General features: G+C 37.0%; 1 protein-coding gene across 12 annotated transcripts in view; it reads left to right on the forward strand.

Moving 5' to 3' along the window:
• Nucleotides 1-25,785, forward strand: part of moody (G-protein coupled receptor moody) — a 133,502-nt gene that overhangs the window by 28,130 nt on the left and 79,587 nt on the right. For 2 of the 12 annotated variants that reach the window (XM_067782451.1, XM_067782460.1), the window contains exon 1: nt 6,315-7,004. The exons of 4 other annotated variants lie outside the window; for them this stretch is intronic. The gene's annotated coding sequence lies outside the window, so the exon portion shown is untranslated. Of the gene's footprint in view, nt 1-6,314; nt 7,005-25,785 lie in introns of those variants that run through there. 6 more of the 12 variants (XM_067782454.1, XM_067782462.1, XM_067782452.1 and 3 more) reach the window with 4 other exon arrangements.

A 25,785-nucleotide genomic window follows, 5' to 3' on the forward strand; every position in this document is an offset into this window, starting at 1 on the left:
GGGAGCAATTCTGGTTTTGGGGATGCGTCCATGATACCGTCGGGGTAATTGGTGGCTTTCGATCATTTGGGAACCCTATCAGGTTATTAGATATTTTTCTTACTATTAGATAAATAAAATACATTGGACCGAAATTTTTTTTTAAACAGATAACTTGATAAGCAGGATAACGTGAATATCCCATATGTTTATTTTCTCCTTGCAGACGGAGCAGCGGGTAAAGGCTAGTTAACATTATAAATGCGGAAGTTTGGATGTCTGGAAGTCCAGACGTTTCTTTTTGGGACTCAATCACGCAAGAACGGCCGGACGGATTCGGATGAAATTTGGCACACATATAGCCAATAGTCTAGAAGGATCTACTAGCTATACTTTTTTGAAAAGGGGAAAAGGTAAAGGCCCCCCCCCCCCTCCCCCCAGGAACAGTTATAATTTAATTATATTCGTCTTTGTGACTGAATCACGCCAGAACGGTTACACGGATTTTGATGGAATTTGGGACACAGATAGACAATGGTCTACTGGCTAAAAATTTTATGCACGACCCCCTCGATTAATTTTTAATAGGTTTTACACAATATAACGTTAAGTATAATGACCTTCACCAATATTACAAACTCAATGGGTCAAATAAGTCGAGGGCTTACAAAGTGAGCAGTGATAATCAGTTTAACCCGTCCGGGATCCCGTCAGGGTTATTTCGAGATCATTTGGGAACCCTTCCGGCATCATTTCTGGATGGTTTTGCGGATCCGTCCGGTATCCCGGCAGGGTCATTTCGGAACTTTTTTGGAATCCCGTCAGGGTCATTTTAGGGATTTCTTCGGGACTATTTTGGAATCATTTGTTGTCCCTTCGGGCATCATTTCTGGATGGTTTTCCGGATCCGTCCTTGGTCCCGTCGGGGTCATTTCGGGATCACTTTGGGACCCCACCGGGGCCATTTCTGGATAGTTTTCGGGCTCCGTCCGGGATCCCGTCGGGGTAATTTCTGGAACTTTTCTTGACTATGTCAGGGTCATTTCGGAACTTTTACGGGATAATTTCTAGATGGTTTTCCGGATCCCGTCAGGGCCATTTCGGGACTATTGCGGGATCATTTGGGGACTCTTCCGGCATCATTTCTGGATAGTTTTCGGGACCTCGTCTGGGTCATTTCGGGGATTTTTCCGGATTATTTAGAGACCCTTCCAGAATCATTTCAGGCTGTTTTCCGGGATCCTGTCAGGGTCACTTCGGGACTTTTTCGGGATCATTTGGAGACCCTTCTGGCATCTTTTCGGGATGGTTTTCGGAATTCATCCGGGATCCCGTCAGGATAATTTCGGAACTTTTTCGGGACTATTTCGGGATCATTTGGGCACCCTTTAAGGATAATTTCTAGATGGTCTTCGGGATCCCGTCAGGATAATTTCGGGATGCTTTTGAAATCCGTGCGGGATTCCGTCAGGGAAATATCGGGACTCTTTTGCGACTATTTCGGGATAATTTGGGGACCCATCCGGCATAATTTCTGATTGGTTGTCAGGATCCATCCGGCATCCCGTCAGGGTGATTTCGGGACTTTTTCGGGATTATTTTTGAACCCTTCATTTCTGTAAGGATCCCGTTAGGGTCTTTTTGGGACTATTTCGTGATCAATTTGAGACCCTTCCGGGATAATTTCTGGATCCGTCCGGGATCCCGTCTTTGTCATATCGGGACTATTTCGGGATAATACTTTTTCTATACTATTTCAGGAATCATTTATGGATCCTTCAGTGATCATTTCCGGATCCGTCAGAGATCTCCTCGGGATCATTTCGGGGCTATTTCGTGATCATTTTGGGACCCTTCCGGTATCATTTCTGAATCCGTCCGGGATCCTGTCGGGGTCATTTCGGGACTATTTCGGGATCATTTTGGGACCCTTCCGGGATATTTTCTTGATGGTGTTTGGGATCCGTCCGGGAGCCCGTCAGGGTAATTTCGGGACTATTTCGGGATCATTTGGGTACCCTTCAGGGATCATTTCTGTGTGGTTCTATGGATCAGTCTAGAATCACGTCGTTGTCATTTCGGGACTATTCGACCCTTCCGGGAGCATTTCTGAATGGATTTCTGAATGGATTTCGGGATCCGTGCCCGAAACCGTCAGGGTAATTTCGTGGCTTTCGATTATTTGGGACCCTATCAGGCTATGAGCTCATTTAGTTATGTTTTTTACTCTATTAAAAAAATAAAATACATTAGCCAGGCACATTTTTTAAACAGATTGATAAGCAGGCTAACGTGAATAGCCCATATTTTTATACTCAGCGTGCTTTGCACACAGAGTATATTAACTTTGATTGGATAACGGTTGGTTGTACAGGTATAAAGGAATCGATATAGATATAGACTTCCATATATATTAAAATCATCAGTATTGAAAAAAATGTGATTGAGCCACGTCCGTCCGTCCGTCTGTCCGTTAACACGATAACTTGAGTAAATATTGAGATATCTTCACCAAATTTGGTACGCGAGTTTATCTGGACCCAGACTAGATTGGTATTGAAAATGAGCGAAATCGAATTATAAACGCCCACTTTTTATATATATAACTTTTTTGGAAAACACAAAAAACCTGATTTTTTAATAAATAATACACCTAGAATGTTGAAATTTGACATGTGGACTGATATTGAGGCTCTTGATACAAATTTGAAAAAAAAAAATTTAAATGGGCGTAGCACCGCCCACTTGTGATAAAATCAATTTTACAAATATAATTAATCATAAATCAAAAGTCTTTAAACCTATCGTAACAAAATTCGGCAGAAATGTTACCTTTGCTATAAGGAATGCTTCGAAGAAAAATTAACGAAATCGGTTAAGTACCACGCCCACTTTTATATAAAAGATTTTTAAAATGGTCGTTGACGAATAAAATAAGCTATATCTTTGCAAAAAAGAGCTTTATATCAATAGCATTTCATTTCCCAAATAGGTTTATAATAATAAATAGGAAAAACTTAAATTTAAAAAAAATGGGTGTGGCACTGCCCCTTTTATGACTAAGCAATTTTCTTTGTTTCTGTAACTGGAAGAAAAATTAACGGATCGTAATAAAATTGGGTACACAAATTTTCCCTATAGCAAGAAATATTTCTAGAAAAAATGGACGAGATCGGTTAAAGAACACGCCCATTTTTATATAAAAGATATTTAAGGGGGTCGTAGACGGAAATAATAAGCTATATCTAGCGAAAAAAGCTTTGTATCAATAGAATTTTACTTTTTAAATTGAATTATAACACTAACTTGGAAAACACTGAAATTTTTGAAAATGGGTGTGGCACCGCCCCTTTTATGACTAAGCAATTTTCTATGTTTCGGGATCCATTACTCGAAGAAAAATTAACAGACCGTAATAAAATTGGATACACAAATTTTCCCTTTAGTAGAAAATATTTCTAGTAAAAATGGACGGAATCGGTTAAAGACCACTGCAACTTAGATATAAAACAAGTTTAAAAGGGTAGTAGACTAGAATAATAAGTTAGAACTTAGCAAAAAATAGTTTTGAATCAATTATATTTCAATTATCAAGTTTTACTGTAAGGGGAAATGGGGAGTTAAGGTGCCACGTGTTATGTAGAAAAGTTATTTATCTGAAATGAAATGTACAATTGAAGCTCACGCTGAGTATATAATGTTCGGTTACAACCGAACTTAGACACCTTTACTTGTTCATTTTCTCCTTGCCGACGGGGCCGCGGGTAAAGGCTAGTAGTCCATATAAGGTTTGAATGCATATGTATAAGCGCGAAAAAAAACAAGTTAATGTTTGGTTTTGGCCGAACTTAGACTTCCTTACTTATTTTTATTTGAAGTAAAACAAATTTTTAATTTATGCAACCTTTTTTTTAAACATTGCACGGAGAAAATTATTTTGGTAGGTATCGTTTTACAAGACGGTACCTAATTTTTATGGAAAGACGCGTTTTGAGCTCGGAATTAAGAATCCGAAAGCATAAAATTGCCCCACACGATTAAAAGTTTGAGCCTAAATCTGACACTTTTTTGTAAAACATATGAAAGTATCAGTGTAGTATAAAAAAAAACTTTTTTTTATAGCTGAGTACAGATTTATTCTATGTTGATTCAATTTATGTACATTCAAAAATCGATGCACTTTCGTTTGGAAAAACTTATAAAATAAAAGTGCAAAGGCATATATAACTGTATCTATTTATCTTATCTGAGTATTACATGAGACTCAACGTAAAGACGTCCAAATGTAATAATTTTTTCATAAACCTGAAAAAAAATCTGGCAACCCTACTAAAGAGAGAAGACTCAAGGCTCACGATGGTCATTATAACTCGACACTGCCTTCTAGCGTCACATGCTTATAGGTTAGCCTCGTCTATGACAGTAGATGTAGGAAGTGCGAGCTGCAGGAAGAATCGCGGGTCAAGACTCCTAGTGCAAGAAGTGAAAACCTTGCCAGATTACAAGGCAGCATTTAAGATTGGTCCTAAAAACTTCTAGAATTTACCAATGGAGTTATTCGATAACATAAGTCATGGTACCTAATTTGAGTTTTTCCGTTTAGGTTAGGTTAGGTTGAACTGGCCGGTCCATGAGGACTTCACACAGACTGAATGAGTTCATAATATGTATTTTAGCAGTTTGTTTAACGACCAAAACTGAAAACGTCTATCAAAAACCAGAACCTATGTTATAAAATTATTCCGTTCTCTTACGAAATGCTAGAAGCTTTCTATGACCTATGCCACTTGCTGCTTCCAGATCTGATAGCCGTATCACTCCCTATAGCTGGAGTCTTAGCCTGGCAAGAACAGGGCACGAGCACAAAACGTGCTCGATCGTGTTTCCCTTTGGTCGTCAGGAACACATTCAGTCTATGTGAGGTATTTATGGACCAGCCAGCTCAACCTAACCTTATTCTGTTATCATACTTGTCCCAATGTGTGCCTCGGAATCATGGACGGTGGTGAGGAAAGATGGGATTACCCTTTGAGCGCTCGAGAGAAATATTATCCAGGAGATTTATGGCTCTGTTCGTGTTACCACCGGCCAGTATCGAAGAAGCTTCATGCATATGTAAACACAGTTCAGGAGAAACCCACTAAAGGACACGCTGGCCACTTCGTGTTATGCGAATGGATGCAGATGGTCCTGCCCAGTAAGGCGGAGACATCATTTAAGTTCGAAGGAACAGGTGGAAGGAATTTTTTTTTTCACTTTCCGTCTCCTTTTTAATTTGGAGGATGCTGTGCTGACTATCTTCTGTGTCATTACACAGGCCTACAAAAATTGTTTTTTTTTTTTTTTTGTTTTGGATCAGGAAGTCATTTCCAACGTATTTTTGCGCGCTGAATCCGAATCCGTCCTCATATTACATCAATAATAAATACGTGACCCAAAGCGGCCACCTCATGATATGTGACTTCGACAATGGACCCCAACTTGAATTGACCATATCTCGGGAAAAAAATCGAATCGAGGCGTTCGAAAATGGATTTTGTGGGGAAAGAGTTGTTCTCAAAGATAGTGTAAGCAGATTTGCACAAAAAAAATTCCCATCATTAAAATATAAACTCAAAAAATGCTAAAAACAGCGTTTTCGCACTTTTAGGTTAGTATATCTCAAAAACCTGACGTGCTTGATGAAATCTGAGGACGTATTCGGACTCAGCACGCAGAAATACGTCAGAAATGACTGTCTGGTCCGAAGCAAAAAAACCTTGCAGGCCTGTGTTATATTCAAGTTTTGACGTTACTACGGGTAGGGCGCTTCCTCTGCCTTCACCACAGATGAGTCTCATGCCTTTGCTTTTGGAACTAAACTCCCTTTAACTATTTCAATATATTAACATTGTCAACTCCGGACCAAGCGTTTCATCGAACCTAATATACATATACATCTTTTCCTACAAAATCTAAATATTTTGTAAACAAGTTCATTAACGCTTTGTGGGCTATGGCTTTGGCTCTATACATATTTTGGGTCGCACAAAAATCATTTGTGATACCCTCAGCCAGAACCAGAGTTATGAAAAATAATAATTTCAGCAATGCTATTTACATTGACAATACTACTCGTCACCGTAAAATCCTAAGAAGTGCCTAAATCATTAATAAAACATATTGGCGTAGTAGATATGAACATTTAAAAAAATTGTAAATCTACTACGATCGTGGTAAATTTCTAACCCTTGTAGATAAGCATGCGAATGCGATATGAGTGGATCGTTGCGAGTAAGCATCAACATCTATCGGACGCTCCCTCACTAACTACTCGATGATTTCTCTTTGATTACTCAATTGTAGTTATAATGTCAACGCGTTCAGTTCGTATTCCGTATCTACGTAGTTTTACCGCGGTTAAAATTTATTGACAAAAGTACGTACATTTACAAAACTAAATACCAAACTCTTAATGACTTCAAAGAAAGAAAAGTTGTCACTGTCGATTTTTTCAAGCAAGTGAGTGAGTGACCGGCATTTAGTCAAATATTTTCTTATCAGTGTTCAACTATTGTTATACATATTCTGTGGAGCATACTGAAAAACGTTGTTTCGAAAATAAACACGAAAAGAACACTGCTAAAGCAATGATTATCGTTAAATAACTTATGTGAAACATGTAATATAATATCCTTCTCATACATACTACATAAATATTAGTCAACTGACTTTAAAACGTGAATCATGTTAATCTTCAACGGTCGTACGTTTTCAATACGAGCGTTCTTAATTACCTAAATGTTGGGTGAGGTGTCAAGACTCAATATTACATTACTTTCAATCGGACATAATAATGAGACAAGTTAAGTGAGCTTACTGACTCACACAGATCTCACTGACGTACATACATACAGATGTGTTTCAGGGCATTCCGTGTCAATTCAACCAATTACTTTAATGATGATCTGGATTTGCTTTATTTTTGGCGAGCCTGCGCAGCACTATAAATTCGTTTCATAATACTATTGAGTAAATTATTTATTGTAAGTTATGCCACCTTCTACTAATGTAAATTGAATCGTTGCGATTAAAAACTATTTTCTAATTTTTAGTTCGGTTAGGTATAAAAGCGTAGTTTTTTACTTTTTTCAAACTATTATTTATTTTTAAATTTTAATTTCGATGTATTTTGCTTGTAGATTTCCGTGTTTTTAGGTTTTTGAGTACTTCAGCCGTCGATCATTTCCTTGTACGTGAAGGTACTTGACTGTTTGACTAATTCATGTTTGCGCCTAAACAAAATGTCGACTAAAAAAGTTCCGCGGCGCTAATTTTCTTATATTCTTATTTTACTCCAATGGGAAATCGAGCAAAAAAGCCATTGCAAATCGTCTCACTTCAGTAAAAATATGATTATGGTTTTTTTCCCGAAATGGTAATATGGTCCAGAGGAAATTTCCTAAATGGCCACTACCCTAAGGTCAATTGGCCCTATGGCCTGAGAACTTTTCATGGCAGAAATATGGGTATTTCCAAACTGACGTGCCGTGAAATTTGTATGACTAAATGTAAAAAAATGCTTTATTTAACATTTCGGAAAATTATTTTTAAATAGTTGCATTGTAATAAAGGGGACTCATTTTAGTAAAAAAGTTACTGAAATTTATTAAAAATACTTAATTATATAAGCTAGTATATGGGCTGGCGTGACGTTACAAAAAACGGAACTCCCCTTTGGCTTGAATTTTGAATTTAAAAAAATCTTCTCCGTTTTTTTTTTTTACCAGACAATGTATCTGGCGTGACGTTACTTGACGTTATGTTACTGAAATTAAATCCATTGAAATTTTTTTCATGTACCAATTTTAAAATTTTTTGTAGGAATTCCAATTTGAAGGGATGTAAAAAATAAACCAAATTAATATGCAAATAACATTTGACGTTTAAAAATAAAACATGCATTTTATTTCAGAAATGTATGTTTTTTTTTTATTTAAAAATATTTTAAATAAGCAATAATAACGTTTCAAAAGTTTATTTTATTATTATACAACACTTTTATGTAAAAACGCAGTCTCGGCTGCTTTTATTTGCCTGTCTTCGCTGCCTGATAAATTATTAGCAAAACAGAAAACTTGTCTATTTGCTGTGTGGGAATGTAAGTTAAGTTAACTCCAAAGATATGATTTCGAGCACATTGGTAAAAAGAAACCGAAGTATCCTAAACTATATTTTTCGTTATTGTCACCTGCCAAACTTTTCGTTTTATCGTTGCTCCTACCCCATCGTCCGCACCTTTTCCCTGAGAAGTTGCAAAATAGTTCCACTCTACATCTTTGCAACCAAATTCAAACACAAAATATGGCAGTCTTCGCGCAATAAACTTATTTTTAAACTGAGAGCTATTTCCATCCGAAAAAATATAAATATTTTGAAATTGGCCATGTTCTTTATTGATTATGTCTACAAGTTTTGTTAAAAAACAGCACACATCGAATTTATTGTGAGTGAGTTTGTCAGTGATTATAGCATAAGATTTTACTTCGCCAACCAGCCAAGCAACGCAAATGCAAATGTAGCTTGATGGTAGTTAAATTGTGCGCTTTGCACCTCATTTTGACAAGTTAACCTATATCAATTTGTAGAATTAGATATTCTGGGCTAATGTTATTTTATTTTTTTCTCTCGAAATAGTTTTGCTGGGAACGTTTAATAAAAAGGTGCAGTTTAAACAAAGGTAACTGTGCATCTAGTTCGTACAAAATATCAGCTAAAGAACCTCCGATGTATGTCAAAGCAATGCGGTCTTCAACATTGCGCCAATGTTTCCATTTAACAGCTTCATCCATCAATGGCCAACATTTTAGGGGCACTAATTAATTTCTTACAGTCTGAACACAATTGTAGCATTTATTTATCATACATTTTCCCACATTTTCCTATATTTTGATGCCTTCTCTTTTGCTTTCAAACGGCTTCTCTCCATCCTTAGTGGGTCAGTTTTTACTTTTTCCCAATAGCACTTTGTGTATTTTTTACCGTTACTCGAAGAATCCATCTGCATAAGACATGATTGAATTGGAATTCAGAATAAGGCATCACCTATCGAGAAAATTACTTACAATATGGCTTGACGTTACGAAACTTTGAAGCTCAATATGAAAGTAATTACTTGCTTAAACGGCGTGATTTTTAATTTAATTTGTAAACTTTGTCAACTTTCATTAAAATACAAAACTATTGCATCTACAATCGCCAGCGCAGATATAATCAGACTAAATAGCCTCTGTATGGCGTGACGTTATACTAGAATATCGTTTAAAAGTAAATCAAAAGTTTACCATTAATTGAAGCGTCACTGGTCTTTTACATTGATTTTACGCCTAGTTGTTGTTATTGCCAAATTCTAGCTATTAGAGTTGAATTGCAGAGTTACTCTTAGAAATTTAAACAGCAAGCAGAAAATGCTCTTCTAAATAAAAAAACTGATCACCACGTGAACATGAAATTTGTGTACCGATAACTCACCATCGCAATTAAGGAAAATTTTGAAAATATTAATTTTATAACTTTTAAATATTTTTCTTTAATAATTCTAGCAATTTTTTTTTAAATCATAGTTTAGTTTTTCGGTTAAGGCGGAATTTTCTGTGGAAGTTCCCATATACGAAATTCAAGGGATGCAAAAATAAAGTGGTTGAACAGGTTCGGAATGACCCACATATAAATATTTTGTATGAATGGAATTAATATCGTCATCGCAATTCAAACGAATGAAACTTAATTTCAGCTATGTACATAAAGTAGCATTTATTTACGAATATAATGCCACATCTAATCGCTCAAGCGTAATCTTAAGCTAAAACTCAAAGCTCACGCTCCCTACTAATTCTCTTTCTCTCCGACTTTTATTATTGTGCGCGCATATATGAAATATCTATTCTAGACTTGTTTTGGAGCTCATTTATTCACAAAGTTTTGTTTATACAAAAACTAAAGGCTTGCCCCCAAACGTATGTATGTATAATAAATATGTAGTATATATATATACACGGCTGCCACTTTGGTCCATTTGGACCAAAAATGGTCCTTTCCAACCCTTGTGGTCCAGTGACTTTTGTAAATTTTGGTCTTTTTTAGGCAAGTAGCCACGATCTGATAATTTTCATTCTTTTTCATTGAGGTAAAAATGCAGAATACTGCCCCAAAATTTGATTGATTGAGCAGCCTGTTAATTGCAGTCGATTTTCATCAACCCACGCATAATCTTCCATTTACTTAAATGAATTTCTTCCCACAATTGTTAAATCATTAAATTGTTGCAGAACAAAGGCAACTCCCGTATCAGATAATTTAGACAAACAACGACCTAAAATCATAACGTAGGATTTTACAAAAAACCAAATTTCGTTAATGGTTGATGAAATAACGAGCTTGTCACAACAAAATATATTGTTTTGGTTGTTAGATATTTCATACGGTTAACAAACACTTTTCGTGAAAGGTTTTTATCACTAGTTGTGCTAAATGAAATTCCTGCCAGTTCAATCAAACACTGAATTAAGAATTTATTTCAAAAGTACTTATACCTCTTAGTAATTGTATAGGGCTTGCAATTGATAAAGCCAACACGATTTGCGGTGATTCAGCTTTATTTTCTATGCTCGTGACTGTAAGTTAGTATTCATACCATAGATAAAGAGTTTCAATCAGAAAAAATTCGTCTCCCTTTTTTATACAAATTAATTAAAGAACATTTCAAGCCCATTTTAAGTAATATATGCGTAGTAACTATATTTAAAATATTGAATCAATATTTACCCTACTACTACTAACTTTTTATAAAAATGTAAGCTGCTAGAAAAAGAAAGAAAAAAATAATTGCTTCATAGTCCGACCTAGGCATAGCCCAAATTGATTCAATCGCGTCTTGTTGAGACCAGACTGCGATATGAATTGGAGTTTATTTCAATCAACAAAGCAACAAGGTCTTCAACCTTTTGGTCGATGAAAGTCTTAAAAATGTAATACCTTGAACAATGGTTTCATAATTATTTTTTTCGATATAGTCCTATATGTTTTAACATATGTATATTACTGTTGACTACATTATTTTTAAACAAACAAAAAAATTGGTCCTTTTTTAGGGGTTTGGTCCCTTTTTTAATGAATATAGTACGCTTCAAAAATAGCACATACCTAAAATGAGGAAAACATTTACCAAACAAATTTACTTTAAATTAAGTCCCATGAGGAGATTGGGGTCGCCAGAGCTTCGTCTGTTAATGAAACAGGATTTGCCGCGGATAGGTGAGGTTGACAATTGGGTTTGGAGAAGCTGTATATTGCGCTAGCAACCTGAAGGGTTGCGCTACACAGCCCCTTGAATCTGATATTTTAGTCGCCTCTTACGACAAGCATACCTACCGCTGGTATATTCTGACCACCTAACCCGCTGGGTGATCTGCGTACAGTCATGTTATTTGGTGCCCTCACTCTAGAAACTATAAATATGTTCTAAGCAGGAGAGTAATAAAAAACTTCCTTTTACTTCTTAAGAACAAAGACAGTCAACATATTCCTTCGGAGTCAGGAAATATCTTCAGATAATTATTATACAAATGCGTATGCAGGGGAAAGCGTTGCCCCACCCTTCGCGAACTAAGAACACAAAACTGAAAGTTTAACATCTACAACATAAAAGATTTTTAGTTCCTCACCTTTTTTTCAAATTATGAGCTTAATAAAATATTTATTTACACAAATTTATTAATAACTACAAACACATACATAATACTTACCTATTCTTACTGATAAAGTAACTAAAATAATAAATAACTTTGAATAAGATGAAGATGAGTCTTAAAGACATTGAAAGCAAACTTGCCGATGCCAAGGTTTTTTATAATTTACATGGTATTGATAATGAACTGGAATTGTGATACAGGGCTTGCCAAAATCAGGGACCAACAGATTTGTGGGATCACATTTCTAATAATCTATCTAGTTCAACAAAATTTTGAATTAAAGGTAGTTCAGAATTTTGTGTAATTGGTGTTGGAAACGTTGCTATAGCAAATGAAAGCTTCGCTCATTTGCCTCCAGAAAACGGATCACATTGGTCACATTGCAAAATGCCGAACTCTCCTTGTGAAAATGTCTCGGTTTTCATAGAACCCTTCAAAAATAGCACATGCTCAAAATGAGGAAAACATTTACCAAACAAATTTACTTTAAATTAAGTAAATTTTCTTTCCTTTGCCTTCCTAACAGGGGGTCATGTGAGTAAGAGATTATTTCGCTTTACTCCAAGCATTTCTGCGTACAGTCATGTTATTTGGTGTCCTCACTCTAGAAGCTATAAATACATATTGTAACGAATTTACTGCAATTCCGCTTATTTCAATTCTTCTACTAAGGTTCGAATCACTAAACTCTTGAATAAATAACTCCAATATTTAATAATGCAAAATGGCCTTTATTTAAGTACTTCACAATAAATATCCCTACTATTGCCCGACAGATTGCGTGCTTAATCAAAACTGATTGATAGCTTCAATGAAACTGATTCGTGATGCCTCAGCCTGTGCCGCTCTTATACTCTTCGGTTTCCTCTTTCACCCTTTTCTCCTATGGTATTTCGTGAACCTGATGCTTGTTTACGAGCTATATACACGTATATTTGCAATTTGTATCCATATACGTGTGTATATGTGAGCGGCTGATGATGACATGCGCTTGTGAGTATCTCTCTCTGTTGCCCCGCATGCATGTGCGCAGACATAATGATTAATTTATTTACGTACATACAAGTGTAGCAGCTTGCTTTATTGTTGTTGTGGCTTTATTTACTTAGTATCAGATTAGTGACGGGAGTATCACTTAGTATCACTAACATTCGTCACACTGCCCTCCACCTAAGTCTGATCGTCCCGACCAGACAAATGTCTCGATCTAACCGCCGCTAGCATCTCCAAATATACAACTCTTCTAATTCGTGGTTTCCCAATGGTTTGTGTCCGGTAGATGGTGTCACTGATCTTCTTCACAACTTTGTACTGGCCTTCCCGACTGCACAGAAATTTTGATGGAACACCTTTCCGCCGGTTTGTATAACAGTACCAAATCTCCCTCCAAGAAACCTTCCGAATTATTGTTCTCATCGTACCTGCGTTTCATCTTACTACTCATTATCCTTGATCGTTCCCTCGCACTCTGTTGTTTGGCCAATGAACTACTTTGTAGAGCTTGCTCTTGACGGATTGGCTTCACATAATCAGTATCGTTCCCACGTTTCCCAACAGAAGTGCGCGCTGGCTTGAAACCACCCTTGCATTCTTTCTGGAAAATTATTTCAGTCGTTTTAGTGCGTCCATTAGGTTTTGTCAATGCCAGTGTTTTTCTTGCAGGTACCTTTGGTTTTGATTGGTTTCGCCCGTTCGTTCCATCAACCCTTGCCCGATCTGCTGCTGTTGACTTTCGTGGTCTCTGTCGAATCTCCTCCACCAGAACTCGCTTACTGCTGTACCCTTTTTTCAAACTGAAGTTAAGTGGCACCTCCTGGTTCTCATAACGCATCACCCTTCTCTGCATATCGATCTTGATGTCACGGTCAACACAGAAGTCCACTCCTAATATGACTTCATCAATAATCCCCGCCACAATGAATTTGTGTAGAACCATGACCTCCCCAATTAAGACTTTTCATACCACTGCTCTCTGAACTTGGTTATACTCGCCTGTGACCGTACGCAACCTTGCTCCAGGTAACGGTTTTACTCTCCTCTTGACCAAGTCGGATTGGTCATAAAGGCCACCCAAGTTAGAACTACCAGGACCGGTGCTGCAATGACGAGCAATGTGAGCTGAGTTACCGCACTTGAAACATCTGATTGCACCATTATTCTTCTGTTGCGTTCCTTTTAAAGCTTCTGAAATAACGTCTACCCACTCTGGCCTTTCTACCTCCACACGGCGTGCTTTGAAAACTGGCTTACACAGAAGCGACGCTGTTTCCTGAATCAGAGGATGTGATACCGTTTCTGCGAATGTTGGCTTTTGGTTTGCGTCTGCAGCTCGCTTTGTTTCGACGTCCCCTATGCCATTTATAAAGCTCTGAATCTTTATCCTTTCAGTGTATTCCACGGGTGCGTCCGCATTCGCTAAATTTGTCAACCTTTCAACATCCGAGGCAAACTCCTGCAAAGTCTTGTTCGATTTTTGGCAGCGGTTTGCAATTCTATTTGGTAGATATGTTTCCTGTATTCGCTTCCGTAACGACGTTCTACAGCGGCCATCAATGCTTCATAGTTGTTCCGCTCTCCTTCGGGAATCGTTTGTAGGATTTCGGCTGCAGGCCTCTTCAATGCTACGAATAGAGCTGCAACTTTATCTTAAGCATTCCATTGTTCATTGTTGCGGTTTTCTCAAACTGAAGCTTAAACACCTCGAAAGGAACAGAACCGTCAAATAATGGTATTTTTACCTTTGTATTACTCGCTGACATAGCTGGGCGATTTAGTTGTAACTGCTCCATACGACCCTTCAAATCATAGACTTCTTCCTGAAATTGATCTATTTTTGCATCCTGCGCTTCCAGTTTTCATAATACCCTTGCTTCCTGTTCTGTCAAGTGCGAAGATATGCGAGTCTCTTGTGCTTTCAAATGCTCAGCCATATATGTCTTCTGTTCTTCTAACTGTGTTTCCATCTTTGATGTAATCTGTGTCGACATTTCTGAAATACGCGTTTCTTGTGCTTCAATCTTCCATGTTATGCGTGTCTCCTGCGATTCCAGTTGAAATGCCATATATGTTTTCTGTTCTTCCAGTTGAGTTTCCATCTTGGATGTCACTGTCGACGTTTGTGCAGATATTGCAGCTAATATAACGTTTAAGTCTGTCCTCGTAACTTTCTGCGATGTTTCGTTTTTCTCATTAATTTTTGTTGTTGTCTCGTCGACATCGAGAGGAAAGACATACTCTTCCACGTTAATTCCTTCTGCTTCCATTGCCTCTCGTAGCCGTGCCTGAAGTTCGAGTTTAACGCCGCTTGTATTCAATCCACGGCTCTCCAACTCCTTCTTTAGTTGCTGGATCTTCAATTCACTTAACTTTGCCATGTTCTTGTTGTATTCAACAATTCCTCTTCTGACACCAATTGTAACGAATTTACTGCAATTCCGCTTATTTCAATTCTTCTACTAAGGTTTGAATCACTAAACTGTTAAATAAATAACTCCAATATTTAATAATGCAAAATGGCCTTTATTAAATTACTTCACAATAAATAACTCTACTATTGTCCGACAGATTGCGTGCTTAATCAAAACTGATTGATAGCTTCAATGAAACTGATTCGTGATGCCTCAGCCTGTGCCGCTTTTATACTCTTCGGTTTCCTCTTGCACCCATTTCTCCTAAGGTCTAGTAATTTCGTGAACCTGATGCTTGTTTACGAGCTATATACCAAAGGCAGGCAAATATTTTCCTGGGAGTCGAAGTATGTTCGGCCGTCTCACGTACACAGTTCGTAATTACACGCACACAACACGAGCGTCAACAAGCAGATCACAAAAAAGTCAAATTTTATTCAGTTTCATGCAAGGGTTAAATGAAGCAGGTTGATACCGCATTGCCTGTTCATTTAATCATTAAATTTAAATTTAATGGTACACTGAGCATAAATGCAAACTATATTTTATTGATCAGGAAGATGGAGTTTGAAAACGTTTTTTTGTTTTGTCTAAATATTTTTAATGAGGCTGAGTGTCTCGTATGCACCGAAGTTTTAAAATGCAAAGACGAATTTCACCTTAAGCGCCATTATAACGCTCGTCATCCTGATCTCCAGTTAGTAAGAGGAGTAGATAAAGATCAGTTGATTGCTAAACTTAAAGACTGTTTTAGGATAAAATATAGTAAATTATTGAATACAGAGCATGCTGACTATAATGCTTTGGAAGACAGTCAACTGAAGGCAACATATATATGCAATAGCTTTAGCGTTAGCAAAGAAGGTAGGCCTTTTGAGGATGGGGTTTTTTTTAAAGAAATGTGCCTTGAAATATTTCCGTTTTTCGGAAGCGTAGGGAAGCAAATGACTGCAATCTTAAATGGTCTTCAGTTGTCAGCCATAACTATGACTAGAAGAAGTGAAATTATTGGGAATTTCCTACAAGCATAGGCCAAAGAACGTATAGAAAATGCTAAATATGTATCGGTTTGCTTTGATGAAAGCTTCGATATTTGCGACACTAGCCAGATGATTGTATGCATAAGATCAGTTGACAACTTTTTTAATGCATCTGAAGAGATTTTAAATCTGCAATCAATGTATGGCAATGTTACTGGGGAAAAAATTTACGAAAATTTTATTTTCAAAAAAAATAACCCTCCAAAAAACTTGAAAAAAGTTCAAGTAGACACAAAACATAAGATTTTTATGTTTCCTGTCAATTTAAGTTACGTCGACCACGTCAAGATTTATCTGTTAACTTATACAACATATAAATTTTTTCCAGTGCAATACCACCAGCACATAAGCATTTTTCAGCGTAACACACTAATATTCCCACATATTGCGTCCTCTCACCGTGCCGGCCTCTGCTATATGCCCGTATATTTGCAATTTGTATCCATATGCGTGTGAATATGTGAGCGGCTGATGATGGCATGCGCTTGTGAGTATCTCTCTCTGTTGCCCCGCATGTATGTGTGCAGACATAATGTTTAATTTAATTTGTTTACTTACATACAAGTGTAGGTAGCAGCTTGCTATATTGTTGTTGTGGCTTTATTTACTTAGTATCAGATTAGTGATGGAAGTATCACTTAGTATCACTAATATTCGTCACAATATGTTCTAAGCAGGAGAATAATAAAATACTTCCTTTTACTTCTTAAGAACAAAGACAGTCACCATATTCCTTCGGAGTCAGTCCCACCAATTTTTATGAAATGTGAAATATACTTCTCGCAAATTGTAGGAAATATCTTCAGAGAATTATTGTCCCAAATTATTATACAAGAGCGTATGCAGGGAGAGGCAGGGGCCGTTGACTCACCCTTCGCGAACTAAGTACACAAAACTGAAAGTTAAACATCAACAATATAAAAGATTTTTAGTTCCTCACCTTTTTTTCAAATTATGAGCTTAATAATATTTATTTACATAAATTTATTAATAACTACATACACATACATAATACTTACCTATTCTTACTAATAAAGTAACTAAAATGATAAATAACTTTGAATAAGATGAAGATGATCTTAAAGACATTGAAAGCAAACTTTCCGATGCCAAGGTTTTTTATAATTTACATGGTATTGATAATGAACTGCTATTGTGGTACAGGGCTTGCCAAAATCTGGACCAACAGATTTGTGGGATCACATTTATAATAATTTATCTAATTCAACACAGTTTTGAATTACCAAATCCTAGACATGGCAGATATTTTAGGGAGCTCTTGATAAATAAATAAAAATTTTAACGCACTGCTAGAGCCCACAGCTGGGTCTATAAAGCAGGCTTCGCTTTTACCTAGACGTCAGTACTCTTTATACTTATAAATACGCTATATATAAATCAGAAATAAAAAAAAAATTGGTCCCCCCTTTGTGACAGGCTGGATACGCCCTTGTTATTATACATAATTTTATTTCAAATTGGTAGATTAAGAACGGCTAATTTGTTTTTTAATTGAATAAATTTTTATTGGACCTTTGGTGCTTTAGTCCTGGGGGTAGACCCACGTTCTATAAAAGTGTGAAGTAAATATTTCATGTGTTTTTGTTTGGGATAAATCAAAACCAGACAGGAGTTAGATATGATCCATAAAGAGCGCGGTTGCAACATTCTATGATCATATGCAAATCCTACGGTAAGATTTAAAGCTTTGGGCCTTAGTTCTATATGTGGACGTCTTTTCGGAATATTGTTATAAAAGTGGACCAGGGGTGACTCTAGAATGCGTTTGTACAATATGGGTATCAAATGAAAGGTGTTAATGAGTATTTTAAAAGGACGTGGGCCTTAGTTCTTTAGGTGGACGTCTTTTCGAGATATCGCCATAAAGGTGGACCAGGGGTGACTCTAGAATTTGTTTGTACTATATGGGTATCAAATGAAAGGTGTTAATGAGTATTTTAAAAGGGCGTGGGCCTTAGTTCTATAGGTGGACGCCTTTTCGAGATATCGCCATCAAGGTGGAGCAGGGGTGACTCTAGAATGCGTTTGTGCAATATGGGTATCAAACGAAAGGTGTTAATAAGTGTTTTAAAAGGGAGCGGGCCTTAGTTCTATAGGTGGACGCCTTTTCGGAATATCGTTACAAAAGTGGACCAGGGGTGACTCTAGAATGCGTTTGTACAATATGGGTATCAAATGAAAGGTGTTAATGAGTATTTTAAAAGGGCGTGGGCCTTAGTTCTATAGGTGGACGCCTTTTCGAGATATCGCCATAAAGGTGGACCAGGGGTGACTCTAGGATTTGCTTGTACTATATGGGTATCAAATGAGAGGTGTTAGTGAGTATTTTAAAAGGGCGTGAGCCTTAGTTCTATAGGTGGACGCCTTTTCGAGATATCGCCATAAAGGTGGACCAGGGGTGACTCTAGAATTTGTTTGTACTATATGGGTATCAAATGAAAGGTGTTAATGAGTATTTTAAAAGGGCGTGGGCCTTAGTTCTATAGGTGGACGCCTTTTCGAGATATCGCCATAAAGGTGGACCAGGGGTGCCTCTATAATTTGTTTGTACGATATGGGTATCAAATGAAAGGTGTTAATGAGTATTTTAAAAGGGCGTGGACCTTAGTTCTATAGGTGACGCCTTTTCGAAATATCGCCATAAACGTGGAACAGGGGTGACTCTAGATTTTGTTTGTACGATATGGGTATCAAATGAAAGGTGTTAATGCGTATTTTAAAAGGGCGTGGGCCTTAGTTCTATAGGTGGACGCCTTTTCGAAATATCGATATAAAGGTGGACCAGGGGTGACTCTAGAATTTGTACGATATGGGTATCAAATGAAAGGTGTTAATGAGTATTTTAAAAAGGAGTGGGCCTTAGTTCTATATGTGGACGCCTTTTCGAGATATCGCCATAAACGTGGACCAGGGGTGACTCTAGAATTTGTTTGTACTATATGGGTATCAAATGAAAGGTGTTAATGAGTATTTTAAAAGGGAGTGGGCCTTAGTTCTATAGGTGGATACCTTTTCGAGATATCGCCATAAACGTGGACCAGGGGTGACTCTAGAATTTGTTTGTACTATATGGGTATCAAATGAAAGGTGTTAATGAGTATTTTAAAGGGGCGTGGGCCTTAGTTCTATAGGTGGACGCCTTTTCGAAATATCACCATAAATGTGGACCAGGGGTGACTCTAGAATTTGTTTGTACTACATATATGGGTATCATATGAAAGGTGTTAATGAGTATTTTAAAAGCGCGTGGGCCTTTTTTCTATAGGTGGACGCCTTTACGAGATATCGCCATAAACGTGGACCAGGGGTGACTCTAGAATTTGTTTGTACTATATGGGTATCAAATGAAAGGTGTTAATGAGTATTTTAAAAGGGCGTGGGCCTTGGTTCTATAGGTGGACGCCTTTTCGAAATACCGCCATAAAGGTGGGGCAGGGGTGACTCTAGAATTTTTTTGTACGATATGGGTATCAAATGAAAGGTGTTAATCAGTATTTTCAAAAGGAGTGGGCCTTAGTTCTATATGTGAACGTCTTTTCGAGATATCGTCATAAACGTGGACCAGGGGTGACTCTAGAATATGTTTGTACGATATGGGTATCAAATTAAAGGTATTAATTAGAGTTTTAAAAGTGAGTGGCCCTTGGTTGTATATGTGAAGGCGTTTTCGAGATATCGACCAAAATGTGGACCAGGGTGATCCAGAACATCATCTGTCGGGTACCGCTAATTTATTTATATATGTAATACCACGAACAGTATTCCTTCCAAGATTCCAAGTGCTTTTGATTTCGCCCTGCAAAACTTTTTCATTTTCTTCTACTTAATATGGCAGGTGTCACACCCATTTTTCAAAGTTTTTTTCTAAAGTTATATTTTGCGTCAATGGACCAATACAATTACCATGTTTCATCCCTTTTTTCGTATTTGGTATATAATTATGGAATTTTTTTCATTTTCGGTCATAGTCGGATTTCGGCCATTTTTTACACCAATACAAAGTGAGTTCAGATAAGTACGTGAACTGAGTTTAGTAAAGATATATCGATTTTTGCTCAAGTTATCGTGTTAACGGCCGAGCGGAAGGACAGAAGGTCGACTGTGTATAAAAAGTGGGCGTGGCTTCAACCGATTTCGCCCTTTTTCACATAGAACAGTTATCGTCCTAGAATCTAAGCCTCTACCATATTTCACAAGGATTGGTAAATTTTTGTTCGACTTATGGCATTAAAAGTATCCTAGACAAATTAAATGAAAAAGGGCGGAGCCACGCCCATTTTGAAATTTTCTTTTATTTTTGTATTTTGTTGCACCATATCATTACTGGAGTTGAATGTTGACATAATTTACTTATATACTGTAAAGAAATTAACTTTTCTTTTAAAATTTGAATTTAAAAAAATTTTTTTTTAAAAAGTGGGCGTGGTCGTTCTCCGATTTTGCTAATTTTTATTTAGCAGACATATAGTAATAAGAGTAACGTTCCTGCCAAATTTCATCATGATATCTTCAACGACTGCCAAATTACAGCTTGCAAAACTTCTAAATTACCTTCTTGTAAAAGTGGGCGGTGCCACTCCCATTGTCCAAAATTTTACTAGTTTTCTATTCTGCGTCATAAGTTCAACTCACCTACCAAGTTTCATTGCTTAATCCGCATTTGGAAATGAATTATCGCACTTTTTCGATTTTTCGAAATTTTCGATATCGAAAAAGTGGGCGTGGTTATTGTCCGATATCGTTCATTTTAAATAGCGATCTGAGATGAGTGCCCAGGAACCTACATACCAAATTTCATCAAGATAACTCAAAATTTACTCAAGTTATCGTGTTAACGGACAGACGGACGGACGGACATGGCTCAATCGAATTTTTTTTCGATACTGATGATTTTGATATATGGAAGTCTATATCTATCTCGATTCGTTTATACCTGTACAACCAACCGTTATCCAATCAAAGTTAATATACTCTGTGAGCTTAGCTCAACTGAGTATAAAAATTGAAAACTAAAAAAGTTGTTCACGATCCGTTGCTTTCATTTGCTATAGCAACCCAAATACACAAAATTCTGAGGTCCCTAAATATTGTAACGAATTTAAGGAAACTCCGCTTATTTAACACCTTCTACTAATGTTTGTATCGCTAAACTGTTGAATAAATAACTCCAATATTCAATAATGCAAAATGGTCTTTATTAAAGTACTTCACAATAACACTTATACTTCGCAACCAATAGCGCTTAAATTAAACTGATTCTGATTACTCAGCTTTAACTCTTTTTATACTCTGTGATGTCTCGTTCGCATACTTCTAGGCGTTTCTATCTTCTACAATTTACTACTTGTTTACCAGCTATAAACTCATCAGCTATAACTACAGATGCACGATTATAGCTTCTCGCATAGCCATATGCGCGTGTATATGTGAGTGATACTTCCACCGATGAATGCCTACTTTTGGGAGTATCTCAGATATATACATGTGTTTGTGCGTTTCTCTCCGCTGCTTGTATGGACATTAGGGTGGTCCTTCGTTGTATGGAGGAAAAAAAAAAGTGTTTGGATTCTTGATCTCACCCCCTAAAAATATGCAAGTAGCTCAAAAACGAATATATACAAAGTTTTAGGCCAGTCAAAAAAGATTTAGAGGTGGCGCAAAGGGCTTGAAATCCTGGAAAATGACGAATTTTTACAATGACTTGAAGTTTATTTATTTAAAAAAGTATACACATATATTTTTTTATAAATTTTCTTTCGAAATGTGTGATGCCACAACAAATGTAATCCTGCGCTGCAACTTGTTCTTGCAACAAGCATGTCGAAAGAAATTAAAAAAAAAAAGTATAAAGAAATGAAAATATATATTTTAAAATTGCAAACAATTACAAAAAGTTTCTTTGACGTTTTCTTACTAAAACTATACTGCTCTTGAATGAACAAATTTTGAATAGTAGGTTTTTTTAAATATATAAATTGCAACACTTTGCATTGGGATGGAAAACCACTTCCAGAAGTACAGATCGTGAAAAGGTGAAACGACTTCCAGTTGTTGTTACTTACAGGAATGGTGAACAGTTAATAGGAGCTCCAAAATTATATGCTGCAACAGGCTCAGAAATAGCTGATACGTTGTATGAACTGTTATTTGAATGGGTTCTGAAGGATGATATTGTGGCCTGTTGTTTTGATACGACGTCGGTTAACACAGGCGTTATAAAAGGAGCTGCAACGTTATTAGAAAAAAAACTTGAGGTAAAATTTGTTTATCTACCTTGTCGTCATCATATTTATGAAGGTCTGCTGAGAGAGAGACCTTTTCCAGTAAATACTAGTAAGGACGTTCAGTTATTTCGGCGATTTCAAGAAAATTGCAAAAACATCGACAAAAATATTTTTAGAGATTTGCTACAAAATAACGAAGTGAAATTACTTTTAAGCGATAACAAAGATATTATTTTAAAAAACCCTCTAAGGAATAGTTGAAAAAGAAAATAGTAAGAGATGACTATAGGGAATTATTGGAATTAACGTCTATATTTCTAGGAGTAAGTGATGGCATAAAGTTTCGTACACCAAATCCCACTCAGTTTAAACTAACGGAGTATGAAGAGAATTCTATAGCAAGTATACGCGCGTTTATTATACAATTCTATGTTAAGCTTTTGTTTTACTGTACCAACCCTCATAGAACACCTCATCAAGACTTATCTTTTATTAAAAAATTTATAAATACACAAATGCTATTAAAAAAATATCTGACATTGCAATAAAAAAGTTTTGTAACCACCTCTGGTACCTGTCTGAAGAATAGATTGGATTGGTATTGTTCGATGATGACGTCTCTTGTACCATGAAGAAAAAGATTGTGGAAAAAATCAAAAGCATAGACAACTGCGACAAGGAAACAAAAAATTTAAAGAGGTTACACTTAAGGCCCAGTGAAATCAATAAATTCATAGAAAAAAACTACACGATTTTGTAACAGGAAATACAATTGATTTTTTTGGTCGGTTTGGGATATCATCTCAATTTCTGGAGGTAGATCTACTATACTGGGGGATACAGGAACCTATAAAAAAGCTAAAGATACTGTTATAAATATAAAAGTAGTTAACGACACAGCAGAACGTGGAGCAAAGCTTATGGAAGAATATAATAGAATACTTACAAATGACGAACAAGAAAAACAATATTTTTTACAAGTTGTAACTAATTACAAAAACAATTTGAATCACATACTAAATCATCGGCGGCCACCGTGGTGTGATGGTAGCGTGCTCCGCCTATCACACCGTATGCCCTGGGTTCAACTCCCGGGCAAAGCAACATCAAAATTTTAGAAATAAGATTTTTCAATTAGAAGAAAATTTTTCTAAGCGGGGTCGCCCCTCGGCAGTGTTTGGCAAGCACTCCGGGTGTATTTCTGCCATGAAAAGCTCTCAGTGAAAACTCATCTGCTTTGCAGATGCCGTTCGGAGTCGGCGTCGGCATAAAACATGTAGGTCCCGTCCGGCCAATTTGTAGGGAAAATCAAGAGGAGCACGACGCAAATTGGAAGAGAAGCTCGGCCTTAGATCTCTTCGGAGGTTATCGCGCCTTACATTTATTTTTTTTTATTTTTTTTAATTAGATCCTAGGAAATAATATCATAATATATACGTGTCAGCTAAAGTTTCACAAGATATATGTATATGTTTTAAAAATGTATTTTCAAAAAAATTTATAATAAATAAATTTGAAACAAACTCATTTACGTATACTCATTATACACAAATTCTTGAAGTAATGACACCGTGTTTAAGGCATAATTTATTTTATAACTTTATTATTATTTGACCAATTTTTGTTGGTTTAGATTTATTTGAAAGCCAAGTATTTCCAGAACTTACTAATAACACGATAAATTACGTTTCACCCATAACAAATGAAGTAGGGTTGACCAAATTTAAGAAATTGTAAAAATTCGTCATTTTTCAAGACTTCCTGCTCTTTGCGCCACCTCTAACCCTTTTCCGATTGACCTAAAACTTTGTGTATTCTAGTTTTTAGGCTATTCAAATACATCTAGGGGGTGAGATCCAGAATCGGAACACTTTGGAAAATAAGGGCCACCCTAATGGACATATGTGTAGACATAATGATTGATTTGTTTATGTGCATACAAGTCACTGCTTAGTATCGGCTGAGAGATGATAGTATCCCCTAGTGTCGCTAATATTAGTCACACTGCCCTACATCTCGATCTCTCGATCTAAACGCTGCTAGCCTCTCCAAATTAACCACCCTTCTATTTCGTGGTTTCCCAATTGTTTATATGACAATTGTTTAGATGGCATCACTGATCCTCTTCACAACTCTGCACGGGCCTTCACAACTGCACCAAAATTTGGATAGAACACCTTTCCGCCAGTGAGGGTTGTATAGCAGTACCAAATCTTCCTCCAAGAAACCTTCCGAATTATAGTTCTTGTCGTACCTGTGTTTCATCCTACTACTCATTATCCTGGACCGCTCCCTCACGCTATGTTCTTTGGTCAATGAACTACTTCGCAGGGCTTGATCTCGACGGATTGAATTTGCATCATCAGCATCGTCTTGACGTTTCACAACAGTAGTGCGCGCTGGCTTGAAACCACCCTTACATTCTTTCTGGGAAATTCTCTTCTTTGTCTTAGTGCATCCATTAGGGGTTGTCAATTCCAGCGTTTTTCTCGCGGGTACCTTGGGATTTGATTTGTTTGGCCCATTCCTTCCATCCACCTTTTCCCGATTTATTTTCTTTGACTTTTGTGGTCTCTGTTGAATCTCCTCCACCAGCACTCGTTTACTGCTGAACCCTTTCTCCAAACTGAAGTTAAGTGGTATATCCTGGTTCTTATAGCGCATAATCCTTCTCTGCATATCGATCCTGATGTCATGGTCGACTAAGAAGTCCACTCCCAATATGACTTCATCAACGATCTCCTCCACAAGGAATTTGTGTAGAATCATGAGCTTCCCAATTAAGACTTCACATATCACTTCTCCCTGGACTTGGTTATACTCGCCAGTGACCGTACGCAACCTTGCTATAGGTAATAGCTTTACTCTCCTGTTGGCCAAATCAGATCGGATTAAGGAATTTCCTTTGACGGTAAGACTGCTCAAATTTCTTCCAATTTGTGAGATAGATATCACAGGATATTCAATAGCTGGGGCAAGTTTTCGATCTTTACATCTGACTCGCTCTTGCTTATCTCCTCCAGCTTTACGTTTACGACCAGCCAAGTTGAAACTACCAGGACCGGTGCTGCAATGACGCCATGTGCCCTGGATTTCCACACTTAAAACATTTGATTGCATCATTATTCTTCTGCTGAGTTCTTTTTAAAGCTTCCAAAATTGAGTCTACCCACTTTCGTCTTTCTACTTCCACACGGCGTGTTTTGAAACCTGGCTTACACAGAAGCGACGCTGTTTCCTGAATCAGAGCATGTGATACCGTTTCTGTGAATGTAGGTTTTGGGTTTGCGTATGTCGCTCGCTTCGTTTCGACATCCCCACAAGATTCAACGTGTGATTTAAAATCAAGCCTGGGGTCCATTAATACGCCTAGGTCAGAGAAGCT

Source organism: Eurosta solidaginis, chromosome 4 (genome assembly GCF_040869045.1).
Source record: "Eurosta solidaginis isolate ZX-2024a chromosome 4, ASM4086904v1, whole genome shotgun sequence".
NCBI classification, from domain to species: domain Eukaryota; kingdom Metazoa; phylum Arthropoda; class Insecta; order Diptera; family Tephritidae; genus Eurosta; species Eurosta solidaginis.